Below are 18,683 nucleotides of genomic sequence, written 5' to 3' on the forward strand. Positions count from 1 at the left end.
TCCTTTAATTCTGTTAGTATTTATTTCACATATATTGGTGCTCCTGTATTGGGTGTATATATGTTTATAATGGTTATATCCTCTTGTTGGACTGAGCCCTTTATCATTATGTAATGTCCTTCTTTATCTCTTGTTACTTTCTTTATTTTGAAGTCTATTTTGTCTGATACTAGTATTGCAACACCTGCTTTTTTATCACTGTTGTTTGCATGAAATATCTTTTTGTATCCCTTGACTTTTAATCTGTGCATGTCTTTGGGTTTGAGGTGAGTCTCTTGTAAGTAGCATATAGATGGGTCTTGCTTTTTTATCCATTCTATTACTCTGTGTCTTTTGATTGGTGCATTCAGTCCATTTACATTTAGGGGTGATTATTGAAAGATATGTACTTATTGCCATTGCAGGCTTTAGATTCGTGGTTACCAAAGGTTCAAGGTTAGCCTGTTTACTACCTTACTGTCTAACTTAACTCGCTTATTGAGCTATTATAAACACAGTCTGATGATTATTTCTCACCCTTCTTATTCCTACTCCTCCATTCTTCATATGTTGGGTGTTTTGTTCTGTGATCCTTTTAGGAGTGCTCCCATCTAGAGCAGTCCCTGTAAGATGCCCTGTAGAGGTGGTTTGTGGGAGGCAAATTACCTCAACTTTTGCTTGTCTGGGAATTGTTTAATCCCTCCTTCATATTTAAATGATAATTGTGCTGGATACAGTATCCTTGGTTCAAGGCCCCTCTGTTTCATTGCATTAAATATATCATGCCATTCTCTTCTGGTCTGTAAGGTTTCTGTTGAGAAGTCTGATGATAGCCTGATGGGTTTTCCTTTGTAGGTGACCTTTTTTTCTCTCTCTGGCTGTGTTTAATACTCTGTCCTTGTCCTTGATCTTTGCCATTTTAATTATTATGTGTCTTGGTGTTGTCCTCTTTGGGTACCCATCTCTCAGGAGTTCTGTGTGCCTCTGTAGTCTGAGCAGCTATTTCCTCCCCCCGTTTGGGGAAGTTCTCAGCAATTATTTCTTCTAAGACACTTTTAAAAAAAATTTTAATTGAAGGGTAGTTGACACACAGTATTACATTACATTAGTTTCAGGTGTACAACATAGTGATTCAACACTTATATACATGACAATTCTAGGTACCAGCTATCACCATACCAAGCTGTTACAATATCTTGACTATATTCATTACATTGCGGTCACTTATTATTTTACCACTGGAAGTGTGTACTTTTTTTTTTTATTGTGAGGGCATCTCTCATATTTATTGATCAAATGGTTGTTAACAACAATAAAATTCTGTATAGGGGAGTCAATGCTCAATGCACAATCATTAATCCACCCCAAGCCTAATTTTCATCAGTCTCCAATCTTCTGAGGCATAACAAACAAGTTCTTACATGGAGAACAAATTCTTACATAGTGAATAAGTTCTTACATGGTGAACAGTCCAAGGGCAGCCATCACAGAAACCTTCGGTTTTGCTCATGCATTATGAACTATAAACAGTCAGTTCAAATATGAATACTCATTTGATTTTTATACTTGATTTATATGTGGATAACACATTTTTCTCTTTATTATTATTATTTTTAATAAAATGCTGAAGTGGTAGGTAGATACAAGATAAAGGTAGAAAACATAGCTTAGTGTTGTAAGAGAGCAAATGTAGATGATCAGGTGTGTGCCTGTAGGCTATGTGTTAATCCAAGCTAGACAAGGGCAATAAAACATCCACGTTTGCAGAAGATTTCTCTCAGAACAGGGGGGGGTGAGGTTCTAAGCCTCACCTCTGTTGATCCCCAATTTCTCACCTGATGAACCCCCTGCGACTGTGCCTGTCTTAGGTTGTTCCTCCCTTGAGGAATCTTACCCGTCTCTGGCTAACCAGTCATCTTCCGGGGCCATACAGGGAAATGTAAAGTTGGTAAGTGAGAGAGAAGCCTTGTTGTTTGAAAAGGTTAGCTTTTTACTTCTTTGCATATTTATGCCCTGTGGCTTCTATGCCCAGCATTTGTCTTGAGGTATCTTTACCACTTGGAAGAATTATGATACTCGGTAAATTTGATATGAGGCACGAATTCTATTTAAGGGTTGTAATTAGGAAGGAAGAAGAAAAGCTATAGAAGTAGCAGGCGGCAGAAAACATGGGAAGATTGATTATTTCTTTGACATATCTTCTTGTAGAGTAACTTCAGCATGTATAGGTTTTAAGCTACTACTTAAATTGCGCACACACATTAACATAATAGGAATACAGTTACATAATCAAAGCAGACCTGTAATTACCAGCAATCTCCAGTGAAACCAAGAAAACCAGTTAGGCACCTTAGGCATTTGTGAAAACTTATCTATGATATGGTGGATATTGTCCAACTGAACCTGAGCAGTCTTAGAGAAATCAGACAAATTAAAACAACCCATTCCTGGGGACTGTTCACATACCATATGTTCTTTTAACAGTAAATAGTCTGTAGTTGTAAGATTTTGGAGCGCTACAATTTGCACTTCTCCCAATTCCTGGTTGAGCTCCAACAGTATAGATCCATTCAAATTTGTTGTTTTACTGTATGCACAGGCCAGCTTAGATATCTCCTTCTTCATTCCCATATCAAGTCCAGGAGCTGGTGGGATGAGTGCATCTACACCTGTAGCAGTGCGTGGATCTTTGTTGGAGTTTTTTGATGATCATCTTCTGGCATGAGTCTTCCAGAGAGTGCTGATGTTGGAAGTTCTTTTTCATATCATATCTTAGTTCATTTTTGGGGTAGCCAAATTAGGCTTTGATCCTCTGTATAAACACAAACAGACCCCTTGCCTACACTTTTATATGCCCTTTATACCCTTGTGTAGAACTCATTGGAGGTCACCGCACAGGAACTGCTTTTTTTGTTGTTGTTGTTATCATTAATCTACACTTACATGATGAATATTATGTTTACTAGGCTCTCCCCTATACCAGGTCCCCCCTATAAACCCCTTTACAGTCACTGTCCATCAGCATAGCAAGATGTTGTAGAAGCACTACTTGCCTTCTCTGTGTTGTACAGCCCTCCCTTTTCTTCTGCCCCCCCATGCATGTTAATCTTAATACCCCCATACTTCTCCCCCCCTTATCCCTCCCTACCCACCCATCCTCCCCAGTCCCTTTCCCTTTGGTACCTGTTAGTCCATTCTTGAGTTCTGTGATTCTGTTGCTGTTTTGTTCCTTCAGTTTTTCCTTTGTTCTTATATTCCACAGATAAGCGAAATCATTTGGTATTTCTCTTTCTCCGCTTGGCTTGTTTCACTGAGCATAATACCCTCCAGCTCCATCCATGTTGCTGCAAATGCTTGGATTTGCCCTTTTCTTATGGCTGAGTAGTATTCCATTGTGTATATGTACCACATCTTCTTTATCCATTCATCTATCGATGGACATTTAGGTTGCTTCCAATTCTTGGCTATTGTAAATAGTGCTGCGATAAACATAGGGGTGCACTGATCTTCCTCATACTTGATTGCTGCATTCTTAGGGTAAATTCCTAGGAGTGCAATTCCTGGGTCAAATGGTAAGTCTGTTTTGAGCATTTTGATGTACCTCCATACTGCTTTCCACAATGGTTGAACTAATTTACATTCCCACCAGCAGTGTAGGAGGGTTCCCCTTTCTCCACAGCCTCGCCAACATTTGTTGTTGTTTGTCTTTTGGATGGCAGCCATCCTTACTGGTGTGAGGTGATACCTCATTGTAGTTTTAATTTGCATTTTTCTGATAATTAGCGATGTGGAGCATCTTTTCATGTGTCTGTTGGCCATCTGTATTTCTTTTTTGGAGAACTGTCTGTTCAGTTCCTCTGCCCATTTTTAAATTGGGTTATTTGTTTTTTGTTTGTTGAGGCGTGTCAGCTCTTTATATATTCTGGACGTCAAGCCTTTATCGGATGTGTCATTTTCAAATATATTCTCCCATACTGTAGGGTTCCTTTTTGTTCTATTGATGGTGTCTTTTGCTGTACAGAAGCTTTTCAGCTTAATATAGTCCCACTTGTTCATTTTTGCTGTTGTTTTCCTTGCCCGGGGAGATATGTTCAAGAAGAGGTCACTCATGTTTATGTCTAAGAGGTTTTTGCCTATGTTTTCTTCCAAGAGTTTAATGGTTTCATGACTTACATTCAGGACTTTGATCCATTTTAAGTTTACTTTTGTATATGGGGTTAGACAATGGTCCAGTTTCATTCTCCTACATGTAGCTGTCCAGTTTTGCCAGCACCATCTGTTGAAGCGACTGCCATTTCGCCATTGTATGTCCATGGCTCCTTTATCAAATATTAATTGACCATATATGTCTGGGTTAATGTCTGGATTCTCTAGTCTGTTCCATTGGTCTGTGGCTCTGCTCTTGTGCCAGTACCAAATTGTCTTGATTACTATGGCTTTATAGTAGTGCTTGAAGTTGGGGAGTGAGATCCCCCCTACTTTATTCTTCTTTCTCAGGATTGCTTTGGCTATTCGGGGTCTTTGGTGTTTCCATATGAATTTTTGAATTATTTGTTCCAGTTCATTGAAGAATGTTGCTGGTAGTTTCATAGGGATTGCATCAAATCTGTACATTGCTTTGGGCAGGATGTCCATTTTGATGATATTAATTCTTCCTAGCCACGAGCATGGGATGAGTTTCCATCTGTTAGTGTCCCCTTTAATTTCTCTTAAGAGTGACTTGTAGTTTTCAGAGTATAAGTCCTTCACTTCTTTGGTTAGGTTTATTCCTAGGTATTTTATTTTTTTTGATGCAATTGTGAATGGAGTTGTTTTCCTGATTTCTCTTTCTGTTGGTTCATTGTTAGTGTATAGGAAAGCCACAGATTTCTGTGTGTTGATTTTGTATCCTGCAACTTTGCTGTATTCTGATATCAGTTCTAGTAGTTTTGGGGTGGAGTCCTTAGGGTTTTTTATGTACAGTATCATGTCATCTGCAAATAGTGACAGTTTAACTTCTTCTTTACCAATCTGGATTCCTTGTATTTTTTTTGTTTTGTCTGATTGCCTTGGCTAGGACCTCCAGTACTATGTTAAATAACAGTGGGGAGAGTGTGCATCCCTGTCTAGTTCCCGATCTCAGAGGAAATGCTTTCAGCTTTTCGCTGTTCAATATAATATTGGCTGTGGGTTTATCATAGATGGCCTTTATTATGTTGAGGTACTTGCCGTCTATTCCCATTTTGCTGAGTGTTTTTATCATGAATGGATGTTGAACTTTGTCAAATGCTTTTTCAGCATCTATGGAGATGATCATGTGGCTTTTGTCTTTCTTTTTGTTGATGTGGTGGATGATGTTGATGGACTTTCGAATGTTGTACCATCCTTGCATCCCTGGGATGAATCCCACTTGGTCATGGTGTATGATCCTTTTGATGTATTTTTGAATTCGGTTTGCTAATATTTTGTTGAGTATTTTTCCATCTACGTTCATCATGGATATTGGTCTGTAGTTTTTTTTTTTGGTGGGGTCTTTGCCTGGTTTTGGTATTAGGGTGATGTTAGCTTCATAGAATGAGTTTGGGAGTATTCACTCCTCCTCTATTTTTTGGAAAACTCTAAGGAGAATGGGTATTATGTCTTCTCTGTATGTCTGATAAAATTCCGAGGTAAATCCATCTGGCCCGGGGGTTTTGTTCTTTGGTAGTTTTTTGATTACCACTTCAATTTCTTTGCTGGTAATTGGTCTGTTTAGATTTTCTGTTTCTTTCTGGGTCAATCGTGGAAGGTTGTATTTTTCTAGGAAGTTGTCCATTTCTCCTAGGTTTCCCATCTTGTTAGCATATAGGTTTTCATAGTATTCTCAAATAATTCTTTGTATTTCTGTGGAGTCCATCGTGATTTTTCCTTTCTCGTTTCTGATACTGTTGATTTGTGTTGACTCTCTTTTCTTCTTAATAAGTCTGGCTAGAGGCTTATCTATTTTGTTTATTTTCTCGAAGAACCAGCTCTTGGTTTCATTCATTTTTTCTTTTAATTTTTTTTTTGTATGTAATTTTTTTTTATTGACGGTAGTTGACACACAGTATTACATTACATTAGTTTCAGATGTACAACACAGTGATTCAACATTTATATACATGATAATTCTAGGTACCAGCTATCACCATACCAAGTTGTTACAATATTTTGAGTATATTCCTTATGCTATACATTACATCCTGGGTACTTATTTATGTTACAATTGGAAGTGTATACTTTTTTTTTTTTTTGTGAGGGCATCTCTCATATTTATTGATCAAATGGTTGTTAACAACAATAAAATTCTGTATAGGGGAGTCAATGCTCAATGCACAATCATTAATCCACCCCAAGCCTAATTTTCAGCAATCTCAAATCTTCTGAAGCATAACAAACAAGTTCTTACATGGAGAACAAATTCTTACATAGTGAATAAGTTACAAGGTGAACAGTACAAGGGCAGTCATCACAGAAACTTTCAGTTTTGCTCATGCATTAGGTTTCATTGATTTTTGCTATTGTTTTATTCTTCTCAATTTTATTTATTTCTTCTCTGATCTTTATTATGTCCTTCCTTCTGCTGACCTTAGGCCTCATTTGTTCTTCTTTTTCCAATTTCGATAATTGTGACATTAGACCATTCATTTGGGATTGTTCTTCCTTTTTAAAATATGCTTGGATTGCTATATACTTTCCTCTTGAGACTGCTTTTGCTACGTCCCACAGAAGTTGGGGCTTACTGTTGTTGTTGTCATTTGTTTCCATATATTGCTGGATCTCCATTTTGATTTGGTCATTGATCCATTGATTATTTAGGAGCGTGTTGTTAAGCCTCCATGTCTTTGTGAGCCTCTTTGCTTTATTTGTACAGTTTATTTCTAGTTTCATGCCTTTGTGGTCTGAAAAGTTGGTTGGTAGGATTTCAATCTTTTGGAATTTTCTGAGGCTCTTTTTGTGGCCTAGTATGTGGTCTATTCTGGAGAATGTTCCATGTGCACTTGAGAAGAATGTATATCCTGTTGCTTTTGGATGTAGAGTTCTATAGATGTCTTTTAGGTCCATCGGCTCTACTGTGTTGTTCAGTGCTTCTGTGTCCTTACTTATTTTCTGCCCAGTGGATCTATCCTTTGGGGTGAGTGGTGTGTTGAAGTCTCCTAGAATGAATGCATAGCTGTCTATTTCCCCCTTTAGTTCTGTTAGTATTTGTTTCACGTATGCTGGTGCTCCTGTGTTGGGTGCATATATATTTAGAATGGTTATATCCTCATGTTGGACTAAGCCCTTTATCATTATGTAGTGTCCTTCTTTATCTCTTGTTACTTTGTTTTGAAGTCTATTTTGTCTGATATTAGTACTGCAACCCCTGCTTTCTTCTCGCTGTTGTTTGCTTGAAATATGTTTTTCCATCCCTTGACTTTTAGTCTGTACATGTCTTTGGGTTTGAGGTGAGTTTCTTGTAAGCAGCATATAGATGGGTCTTGCTTTTTTATCCATTCTGTTACTCTGTGTCTTTTGATTGGTGCATTCAGCCCATTAACATTTAGGGTGACTATTGAAAGATATGTACTTATTGCCATTGCAGGCTTTAAATTTGTGGTTACCAAAGGTTCAAGGTTAGTCTCTTTAGTATCTTATTGCCTAACTTAACTCGCTTATTGAGCTGTTATATACACTGTCTGGAGATTCTTTTCTTCTCTCCCTTCTTATTCCTCCTCCTCGATTCTTCATATGTTGGGTGTTTTGTTCTGTGCTCTTTCTAGGAGTGCTCTCATCTAGAGCAGTCCCTGTAAGATGTTCTGTAGAGGTGTTTTGTGGGAAGCAAATTCCCTCAGCTTTTGTTTGTCTGGGATTTGTTTAATCCCACCGTCATATTTGAATGATAGTTGTGCTGGATACAGTATCCTTGGTTCAAGGCCCTTCTGTTTCATTGTATTAAATATGTCATTCCATTCTCTTCTGGCCTGTAGGGTTTCTGTCAGGAGGTCTGATGTTAGCCTGATGGGTTTTCCTTCACAGGTGACCTTTTTCTCTCTAGCTGCCTTTAAAACTCTTTCCTTGTCCTTGATCTTTGCCATTTTAATTATTATGTGTCTTGGTGTTGTCCTCCTTGGATCCTTTCTGTTGGGGGTTCTGTGTATTTCCGTTGTCTGTTCCTCCTCCTCCAGTTTGGGGAAGTTTTCAGCAATTATTTCTTCTAAAATACTTTCCATCTCTTTTCCTCTCTCTTCTTCTTCTGGAACCCCTATAATACGGATATTGTTCCTTTTGGATTGGTCACACAGTTCTCTTAATATTGTTTCATTCCTGGAGACCCTTTGGTCTCTCTCTATGTCAGCTTCTATGCGTTCCTTTTCTCTGGTTTCAAGTCCATCAATGGCCTCTTACATCCTATCCATTCTGCTTATAAACCCTTCCAGAGTTTTTTTTCATTTCTGCAATCTCCTTTCTGGCATCTGTGATGTCCCTCCGGACTTCATCCCATTTCTCTTGCGTATTTCTCTGCATCTCTGTCAGCATGTTCATGATTCTTATTTTGAATTCTTATTCAGAAAGACTGGTTAGGTCTGTCTCCTTCTCTGGTGTTGTCTCTGTGATCTTTGTCTGCCTGTAGCTTTGCCTTTTCATGGTGATAGGAATAGTTTGCAGAGCTGGGACGAGTGATGGCTGGAAGAACTTCCCTTCTTGTTGGTTTGTGGCCCTCCCCTCCTGGGAGAACTTCGACCTCTAGTGGCTTGTGCTGGGCAGCTGTGCGCAGACAGGTTTTCTGCTTCCTGCCTGGCTGCTATGGAGTTTATCTCCGCTGTTGCTGTGGGCGTGGCCTGGCTCGGGCAGCTACTCCAAAGTGGTGGAGTCGCGTTGGAGCGGGAGTGGCTGGGAAGCTATTTATCTCTGTAAGGGGCCTCCCTGCTCCCTGCAGCCCAGGGGTTAGGGTACCCAGAGATCCCTGGATTCCCTACCTCTGGATTAAGTGTCCCACCCTGCCCCTTTAAGACTTCCAGAAAGCACCCACCAAAACAAAACGACCACAAAAAAAAAAAATTAAGTTAAAAAAAATTTTTTTTTTAATTAAAAAAAAAAAAAAAAAAAGGTGGCCGCTCGTTTTTCTTTATTCTCCGGCACCAGCCTCAGGCATTTGCTCACTGGTCTTGCTGCCCTGTTTCCCTGTTATTGGGTTCCCTATCCCTTTAAGACTTCCAAAAAGCGCTCGCCAAAACAAAACAGAAAAAAAGAAAAAAAATGGTCGCTCGCTTTTCTGGTGTCCTCCGGTGCCAGGCCACCAGTGCCCGCTCACTGTTCTTGCTGCCCTATTTCCCTAGTATTGGGGGCCCTATCCCTTTAAGACTTCCAAAAAGCGCTTGCCAAAACAAAACAGCAAAAAAAAAAAAAAAAAATTGTTTGCTTGCTTTTCTTATGTCCTCCAGCGCCCGACCTCTGGTGCCCACTCACTGTTATTGCTGCCCTGTTTTCGTAGTATCCAGGGCCCTGCACTCTGGCCCGGATGGCTGGGGCTGGGTGTTCGGCAGTCCTGTACTCCGTCTTCCTCCCGCTCTGCCTATTCTTCTCCCACTGTGAGTTGGGGGGATGGGCGCTTGGCTTCTGCCGGGCCGGGGCTTTTATCTTACCCCCTTCGCGAGGCGCTGGGTTCTCTCAGGTGCGGATGTGGTCTGGATATTGTCCTGTGTCCTCTGGTCTTTATTCTAGGAAGGGTTGTCTTTGTTATATTTTCATAGATATATGTGGTTTTGGGAGGAGATTTCCGCTGCTCTACTCACGCCGCCATCTTCCGCTCCCTTCTGCCGCCACAATCATCTTAAGACACTTTCTATCCCCTTTTCTCTCTTCTTCTTCTTCTGGTACCCCTATAATGCAGATATTTTTCCTTTTGGATTGTTCACAGAGTTCTCTTAATATTGTTTCATTCATGGAGATCCTTTTATCTCTATGTCAGCTTCTATGCGTTCCTGTTCTCTGGTTTCTATTCCATCAATGGCCTCTTGCTTCTTACCCATTCTGCTTATAAATCCTTCCAGAGTTTGTTTTACTTCTGTAATCTCCCTCCGGACATCTGTAATCTCCCTCCAGACTTCATCTCTTAGCTCTGGCATATTTCTCTGCAGCTCTGTCAGCATGTTTATGATTTTTATTTTGAATTATTTTTCAGGGAGACTGGTTAGGTCTGTCTCTGCAGATCCTCTCTCAGGTGTTGTCTGAACTATCTTGGACTGAACTAAATTTTTTTGCCTTTTCATGGTGATAGCGATGGCTGTAGGCAGTTTGTGTGTGTGTCAGCTGGGAGAAGAAAGTCCTTTCCTGCTTGCTGGATGCCTTGCCCTTCTCCACTGCCTGTGTCAGTTACCCGCACTCCTGGAGCAGCCACTGGGTTAGTCCCCTAAGCTGCTGTGGGCGGGGTCTCTGTCAGAGCAGCACAGAGCCCTGTGGGGAATGGCAGGCATGCCAGGTGCACTCCTCCGTGATAGCAGCCCCTTCTAGGCAACTGTGTGCCAGCAGCGGCCTTTGGGTCTGGCCTGGGTGGCTGTGCATTGGGTTGGGATTCTGCTCAGCTGCTGGGAGCGTGCCTGCTCCCTCTGGCTCCACTGCAGGTGTGCGCGGGGCTCTCCCGCACCAGCCTCTACTGGGCTCCTCTGGCTCCACTGCTACCTGGTGCATGCGAGCCACACCCGGGCTGTTTGGTTGCCACCGCTGTGGGCTCGCACAAGCCTCTCCTGGTCCTCTCTGGCACAGTTGGCACACGCATTCTGCTCCTGGTCCCTTCCAGCGCTGCCGCCCCCGGCACACACTGCCACTCTCCCACTACTGGGCCGGTGTGTCAGGATCTGCTCCAGTTGAATGAATGACTGGCAGGCTGCTTAGTGCTGTGAGGGGCTTCAGAGCTGTGCTGCCTCCCCAGGGTTTAGGGCACCAAAGGTTCCCGGGGATTCCCAGCTGCTGGCTAAGTGTGCATGGGATCCCTGTCTCTTATTTTAAGACTTGCCAAATGCACTTGCTTTTCTTTTGTCTCAAGGTTTCTGGTTACAGGAACCTGCCAAAAGGTTTTGCTTTTCCATTTCTCTAATATCCAGCACCCCGTGTACCTTGTGTTTGTGCTCTGGGTGCAGATTTCTAGAGCTGGTTGTTTAGCTGCTTTCACTCCCTCCCCATTCCGACTCCTTTCTTCCCGCCGGTTTCTGGGGTGGGGGAGCGTTTGGGTCCCGCCTGGCCACAGCTTGTATTTTACCCCCTTCAAGTGATGTTGAGTTCTCACTGATGTAGATGTATCCTGGCTGTTGTACTGCATCCACTGGTGTCTCTTTTAGGAATAGTTGTATTTATTGTATTTTCATAAATATATATGTTTTGGGGAGGATATTTCCTCTGAACTACTCATGCCACCATCTTCCCATGATCCTCCCCATTTTTCATTTTTTAACTGGCTTATTTCACTTAGCAGAATGCAATTCTTTTGTATATATACTCAGAAGTGGGATTTGGGGATTATATAGTACTTCTGTTTTATGAGGAACCACCATACTATTTTCTGTAGTTGCTACACCCATTTTACATTCTCAGTGTATAAGGGTTCCAGTTCCTCTACATCCTTACCAACACTCTCTTTTGTTTTTTGTTTTTTATAATAGCTATCTATTATCATAAAATCTATTAGGTATGAATTGATGTTACTGTAGTTTTGATTTGCATTTTCTGATAATTAGTGATGTTAAGCATCTTTTCATATACCTGTTGGCTATTTGTATGTCTTCTTCAGAGAAATGTCTGTTCAAGTCCTTTGCCCATTTTTAATCAGGTTATTTGTTTTTTTGCTGTTGAGTTGGAGGAATTTCTTACATATTATGGAAATTAACCCCTTATCAGATATGTGGTTTGCAAGTATTTTCTCTCATTCCCTTGATTGCCTTTTTTGTTCTGTTGATTGTTTTATTTGCTGTGCAGAAGCTTTTTAGTACTCTCACATGTCAATTTTTGCTTTTTTGCTTGTATTTTGGTGTTGTATTCAGGAAGTCATTACCCAGTGGCATTTTTTACAGAACTGTAAAAAAGTATTCTACAATTACTATGGAACCATAAACCCAAAATTGGCAATCTTGAGAAAGGAAATCAAAGCTGGAGCTGGAGCATCACCCTCCCGTTTAAAAAATATATCACAAAACTACAGTAATTAAAGCAGTATGGTACTGGCCTAAAAAGATGTAGAGACCAATGAAACAGAACCTAGAGGCCACTACTATGGTCAGAGAAAGTTATTTGATATGATTTCAATCTTAAATTTATTAAGACTTGTTATGTGGCCTAACATATAATGTATTCTGGAGCATAGGTTCACTTGAGAAGAATGCTGCTGTTGGATGGAATGTTCTGTATGTGTCTGTTAGGTCCATTTGCTCTATAGTATTCAAGTCCACTGTTTCCTTATTGACTTTCTGTCTGGATGATCTATCTGCTGTTAAAAGCTAGGTATTAAAGTCCCCTACGATTACAATAATATCTGTCTATTGTCTTCTCAGATCTGTTAATATTTGCTTTATGCATTTCGGTACTCACTCCAGTGTTGTGTGTGTGTGTGTGTGTATATATATATATAATTATTATATTCTCTTGATGAATTGACCCCTTTGTCATCATATAGTGATCTTCTTTGTCTCTTGAGATTATTTTTGAATTAGAGTATATTTTGTCTGATATATGTATAGCCATACCTTCTCTCTTTTGGTTGCTATTTGCATGGAGTGTTTTTTTTCATTTCTTCATTTTTAGCCTATATATGTCCTTAAAGCTAAACTGAGTCTCTTGTAGGCAGCATATTGTTGGATCTTGTTTTTTTTAGTCCATTCAGCTGTTCTGTCTTTTGATTAGGCAATTTAATCCTTTATTTTTTATTTTTATTTTTTTGCATAGAGGTATCCCACAGAGCTATGCCCACTACTGAGAGCTGTCTGCTCCTTTTCCCAAGGGCAGTTTACTAAAATGCCGGGATGTACTGGAATGGCAGGAGGCTGGGGTCAAGCTCTATGTCTTTCCCTTCCTCCTGAACATTAAGTCTCAGAATTGTGTACCTTCTCTCAGTCCCACAGAGCCATGGAGGCTGCTGAGATCAAGACTGCCTGCCCCTTGCCTTTGTTCTTAGCTGGCCCCAGCCATTTCTCACTCTGCTGGTTGCCTCAGCCCTCTGAGTGTGGTGAGGCAGAAGCAGGACTTGGGGGCATAATACTGAAAGGCTGGGAATATAGGATGTGTGCTACACTCATTCTTTGTCCCTGGGAGAGAAACTGTAGGCCAGAGGAATTTCTTAAAGTGCTGGTGCCGAGATGTCCATTGTGGGGGAACGACCAGCAAGAGTGAAATGAAACTGCTTTTCTTACCATTATTTATTTATTTATTTATTTAAGGTATTATTGATATACACTCTTATGATGGTTTCACATGAAAAAACTGGTTACTACATTCACCCCTGTTACCGTGTCTCCCCCAATATCCCATTGTAGTCACTGCCCATCAGTGTAGTGAGATGCCACAGAGACATTATTTATCTTCTTTGTGCTACACTGTCTTCCTTCTGATCCCTCCCAGACCATGAGTGCCAATCATAATACCCCTGGATCCCCTTCTCCCTCCCTCCCCAACCACCTTCCCTTACCCCTTCCCCTTTGGTAACTCCTAGTCCCTTCCTGGAGTCTGTGAGTCTGCTGCTATTTTGTTCCTTCAGTTTTGCTTCATTGTTATACTCCACAAATAAGGCAAGTCATTTTGTATTTATCTTTCTCTGCCTGACTTATTTCAATGAGCATAATATCCTCCAGCTCCATCCATGTTGTTGCAAATTGTAGAATTTGTTTCTCTCTTATGGCTGAGTAGTATTCCATTGTGTATAAGTACCACATCTTTTTTCACATTCATCTACTAATGGACACTTAGGTTGCTTCCATATCTCAGCTATTGTAAATATTGTAAATAGTGCTGCAATAAACTTAGGGGTGCATATGTCTTTTTGAAACTGAGAAATTACATTCTTTGGGTAAATTCCTAGGAGTGGAATTCCCAGGTCAAATGGTATTTCTACTTTGAGTTTTTTGAGGAACCTCCATACTGCTTTCCACAATGGTTGAATTAGCTTACATTCCCACCAGCAGTGTAGGAGTGTTCCCCTTTCTCCACATCCTCGCCAGCATTAATTGTTCTTAGTCTTTTCGATACTGGCCATCCTAACTGGTGTGAGGTGATATCTCATTGTGGTTTTTATTTGCATTTCCTCATAATTAGTGTTGTGGAGCATCTTTTCACGTGCCTGTTGGCCATCTGAATTTCTTCTTTGGAGAATTGTCTGTTCATATCCCCTGCCCGTTTTTTAAAAATTTTGTTATAATTAATCTACAATTACATGAAGAACATTATGTTTACTAGGCTCCCCCCTTCACCAAGTCCCCCCCCGACCCCATTACAGTCACTGTCCATCAGCGTGGTAAGATGCTGTAGAATCACTACTTGTCTTCACCGTGCTGCACAGCCCTCCCCATGCCCCCCTCACATGCTAATTATACATGCTAATCATAATACCCCGTTTCTTTTTTCCTGCCCTTATCCCTCCCTTCCCACCCATCCTCCCCACTCCCTTTCCCTTTGGTAACTCTTGGTCCATTCTTGGGTTCTGTGATTCTGCTGCTGTTTTATTCCTTCAGTTTTTCTTTATTCTTATACTCCACATGCGAGTGATATCATCTGATACTTGTCTTTCTCCACCTGGCTTATTTCACTGAGCATAATACCCTCTAGCTCAATCCATGGTGTTGAAAATGGTAGGTTTTGTTTTCTTCTTATGGCTGAATAATATTCCATTGTGTATATGTACCACATCTTCTTTATCCATTCAGCTACTGATGGACATTTAGGTTGCTTCCATATCTTGGCTATTGTAAATAGTGCAGCGATAAACATAGGGGTGCATCTGTCTTTTTCAAACTGGGCTGCTGCATTCTTAGGGTAAATTCCTAGAAGTGGAATTCCTGTGTCAAATAGTACATCTATTTTGAGCATTTTGAGGAAACTCCATACTGATTTCCATAATGGTTGAACTAATTTACATTCCCACCATCACTGTAGGAGGATTCCCCTTTCTCCACATCCCCACCAGCATTAGTTGTTCTTAGTCTTTTCAATACTGGCCATCCTAACTGGTGTGAAGTGATATCTCATTGTGGTTTTTATTTGCATTTCCTCATAATTAGTGTTGTGGAGCATCTTTTCATGTGCCTGTTGGCCATCTGAATTTCTTCTTTGGAGAATTGTCTGTTCATATCCCCTGCCCATTTATTAATTGGGTTATTTGCTTTTTGGTGTTAACATGTGTGAGTTCTTTATGTATTTTGGATGTTAACCCCTTGTCAGATATGTCATCTACAAATATATTCTCCCATACTGTAGGATGCCTTTTTGTTCTGTTGATGGTGTCCTTTGCTGTACAGAAGCTTTTAAGTTTGATGTAGTCCCATGTGTTCATTTTTGCTTTTGTTTCCCTTGCTTGAGGAGATGAATTCAGAAAAAAGTTGCTCATTTTTATATTCAGGAGATTTTTGCCTATGTTATCTTCTAAGAGTTTTATGGTTTCATGACTTACATTTAGGTCTTTGATCCATTTCAACTTTACTTTTGTGTATGGGGATAGACAATAATCCAGTTTCATTCTCTTGCATGTAGCTGTCCAGTTTTGCCAAGACCATTTGTTGAAGAGGCTGTCATTTCCCCATTGTATGTCCATGGCTCCTTTATCATATATTAATTGACCATATATGGTTGGGGTTATATCTGGGCTCTTTAGTCTGTTCCATGAATCTATGGGTCTGTTCTTGTGCCAGTATCAAATTGTCTTGATTACTGTGGCTTTGTAGTAGAGGGTGAAGTCAGGGAGTATAATCCCCCCTGCTTTATTCTTCCTTCTCAGGATTGCTTTCACTATTCAGGGTCTTTTCTGGTTCCATATGAATTTTAGAAATATTTGCTCTAGTTTTTTGAAGAATGATCATGGTATTTTGGTAGGAATTACATTAAATATGTATATTGCTTTAGGCAGGATGCCATTTTGACAATATTAATTCTTCCTATCCATGAGCATGGGATATATTTCCATTTATTGGTATCTTCTTTAATTTATCTCATGAGTGTCTTGTAGTTTTCAGTGTATAGGTCTTTCACTTCCTTCGTTAGGTTTATTCTTAGGTATTTTATTCTTTTTGATGCAGTTGTGAATGGAATTGTTTTCCTTATTTCTCTTTCTGTTAGTTCATCATTAGTGTATAGGAGTGCAACAGATTTCTGTGTAATAACTTTGTAATCTACAAGGTTGCTAAATTCAGATATTAGATCTAGTAGTTTTGGAGTGGATTCTTTAGGGTTTTTTATTCACAATATCATGTCATCTGCAAACAATGACTGTTTAACTTCTTTACCAATCTGGATGCCTTTTATTTCTTTGTGTTGTCTGATTGCCATTGTGAGGACCTTCAGAACTATGTTGAATAAAAGTGGAGAGAGTGGGCATCCTTGTCTTGTTCCTGATCTTAAAGGAAAGACTTTCAGCTTCTCGCTGTTAAGTATGATGTTCGCTGTGGGTTTGTCATATATGGCCTTTATTATGTTGAGGTACTTTCCCTCTATACCCATTTTGTTGAGAGATTTTATCATGAGTGGATGTTGAATTTTGTCAAATGGTTTTATGGAGATGATCATGTGATTTTTGTCCTTCTTTTTGTTGATGTGGTGTATGATGTTAATGGATTTTCTAGTATTGTATCATCCTTGCATCCCTGGAATAAATCTTACTTGATCATGGTGTATGATCCTCTTGATGTATTTTTAAATTTAGTTTTCTAATAATTTGTTATTTGTTCATCTCTGTTTATCAGGGATATCGGTCTGTAATTTTCTTTTTTGTGGTGTGTTTGCCTGGTTTTGGTATTAGGGTTATGCTGGCCTCATACAACAAGTTTGGGAGTATTCCTTCCTCTTCTACTTTTTGGAAAACATCAAGGAGGATAGGTATTATATATTCACTAAATGTTTGATAAAATTCAGTGGTGAAGCCATCTGGTCCTGGAGTTTTGTTGTTAGGTTGTTTTTTGATTACCAATTCAATTTGGTGCTATTAATTGGTCTGTTCAGATTTTGTTTCTTTCTGGGTCAGCCATGGAAGGTTGAATTTTTCTAGAAAGATTTCCATTTCTTCTAGATTATCCAGTTTGTTAGCATATAATTTTTCATAATATTCTCTAATAATTCTTTGTGTTTCTGTTGTGTCCATACTGATTTTTCCTTTCTCATTTCTGATTCTGTGTGTGTGTGTAGGCTCTCTTTTTCTTGACAAGTCTGGCTAGGGGTTTATCTATATTTTTTTATTTTCTCAAAGAACCAGCTCCTGCTGTCACTGATTCTTTCTATTGTTTTATTCTTCTCCATTCTATTTATTTCTGCTCTAATCTTTATTATGTCCCTCCTTCTCCTGACTTTGGACCTTATTTGTTCTTCTTTTTCTAGTTTCATTAACTGTGAGTTTAGACTGCTCATATGGGACTTTTCTTCTTTCCTGAGGTAGGCCTGTATTGAAGTATTCTTCCCTCTTAGCACTGCCCTCACTGTGTCCCACAGATTATTGCATTGTGGAATTATTGTTGTCATTTGTCTCCATATATTGCTTGGTCTCTGTTTTTATTTTGTCATTGATCCATTGATTATTTAGGAGCATGTTGTTAAGCCTCCATGTGTTTGTAGGCTTTTTCATGTTCTTTGCATAATTTATTTCTGGTTTCATACCCTTGTGGTGTGAGAAGCTGGTTGGTACAATTTCAATCTTTTTAAATTTACTGAGGCTCTTTTTGTGACCTAGTATTTGATCTCTTCTTGAAAATGTTTCGTGTGCTCTTGAAACGAATGTGTATCCTGCTGATTTTGGGTGGAGATTTCTGTAGATGGCTGTTATGTCCATCTGTTCTAATGTGTTGTTCAATGCCTCTATCTCCTTACTTATTTTTTGTCTGGTTGATCTGTCCTTGGTGTGAGTAAAGTGTTGAAGTCTCCTAGACTGAATGCATTGCATTCTATTTCCTCTTTTAATTCTGTTAGTATTTGTTCACATATGTTGGTGCTCCTGTGTTGGGTGCATAGATATTTATAATGGATATATCCTCTTGTCCGATGGACCCTTTTATCAATCATTATGTAATGTTTGTCTTTGTCTCTTGTGTCTTTGTTTTAAAGTCTATTTTGTCTGATACAAGTACTGCAATACCTGCTTTTTTCTCCCTATTAGTTGCATGAAATATCTTTTTCCATCCCTTCACTTTTAGTCTGTGTATGATCTTTGGTTTTGAAGTGAGTCTCTTGTAGGCAGCATATAGACAGGGCTTGTTTTTTTATTCATTCAGTGACTCTATGTCTTTTGACTGGTGCATTCAGACCATTTACATTTAGCGTGATTATCGATAGGTGTGTACTTATTGTCACTGCAGGCTTTACATTTGTGGTTACCAAAGGTTCAAGGTTAACTTCCCTACTATCTAAGAGTCTAACTTAACTCACTTAGTATGCTATTACAAACACAATCTAAAGGTTCTTTTTTTTCTTCCTTTTTTTCTCCTCCATTCTTTATGTATTAAGTATCATATTGTACTATTTGTCTATCCCTTTTTATTACCTCTGGTGAC

Source organism: Manis pentadactyla, chromosome 4, assembly GCF_030020395.1.
Source record: "Manis pentadactyla isolate mManPen7 chromosome 4, mManPen7.hap1, whole genome shotgun sequence".
NCBI classification, from domain to species: domain Eukaryota; kingdom Metazoa; phylum Chordata; class Mammalia; order Pholidota; family Manidae; genus Manis; species Manis pentadactyla.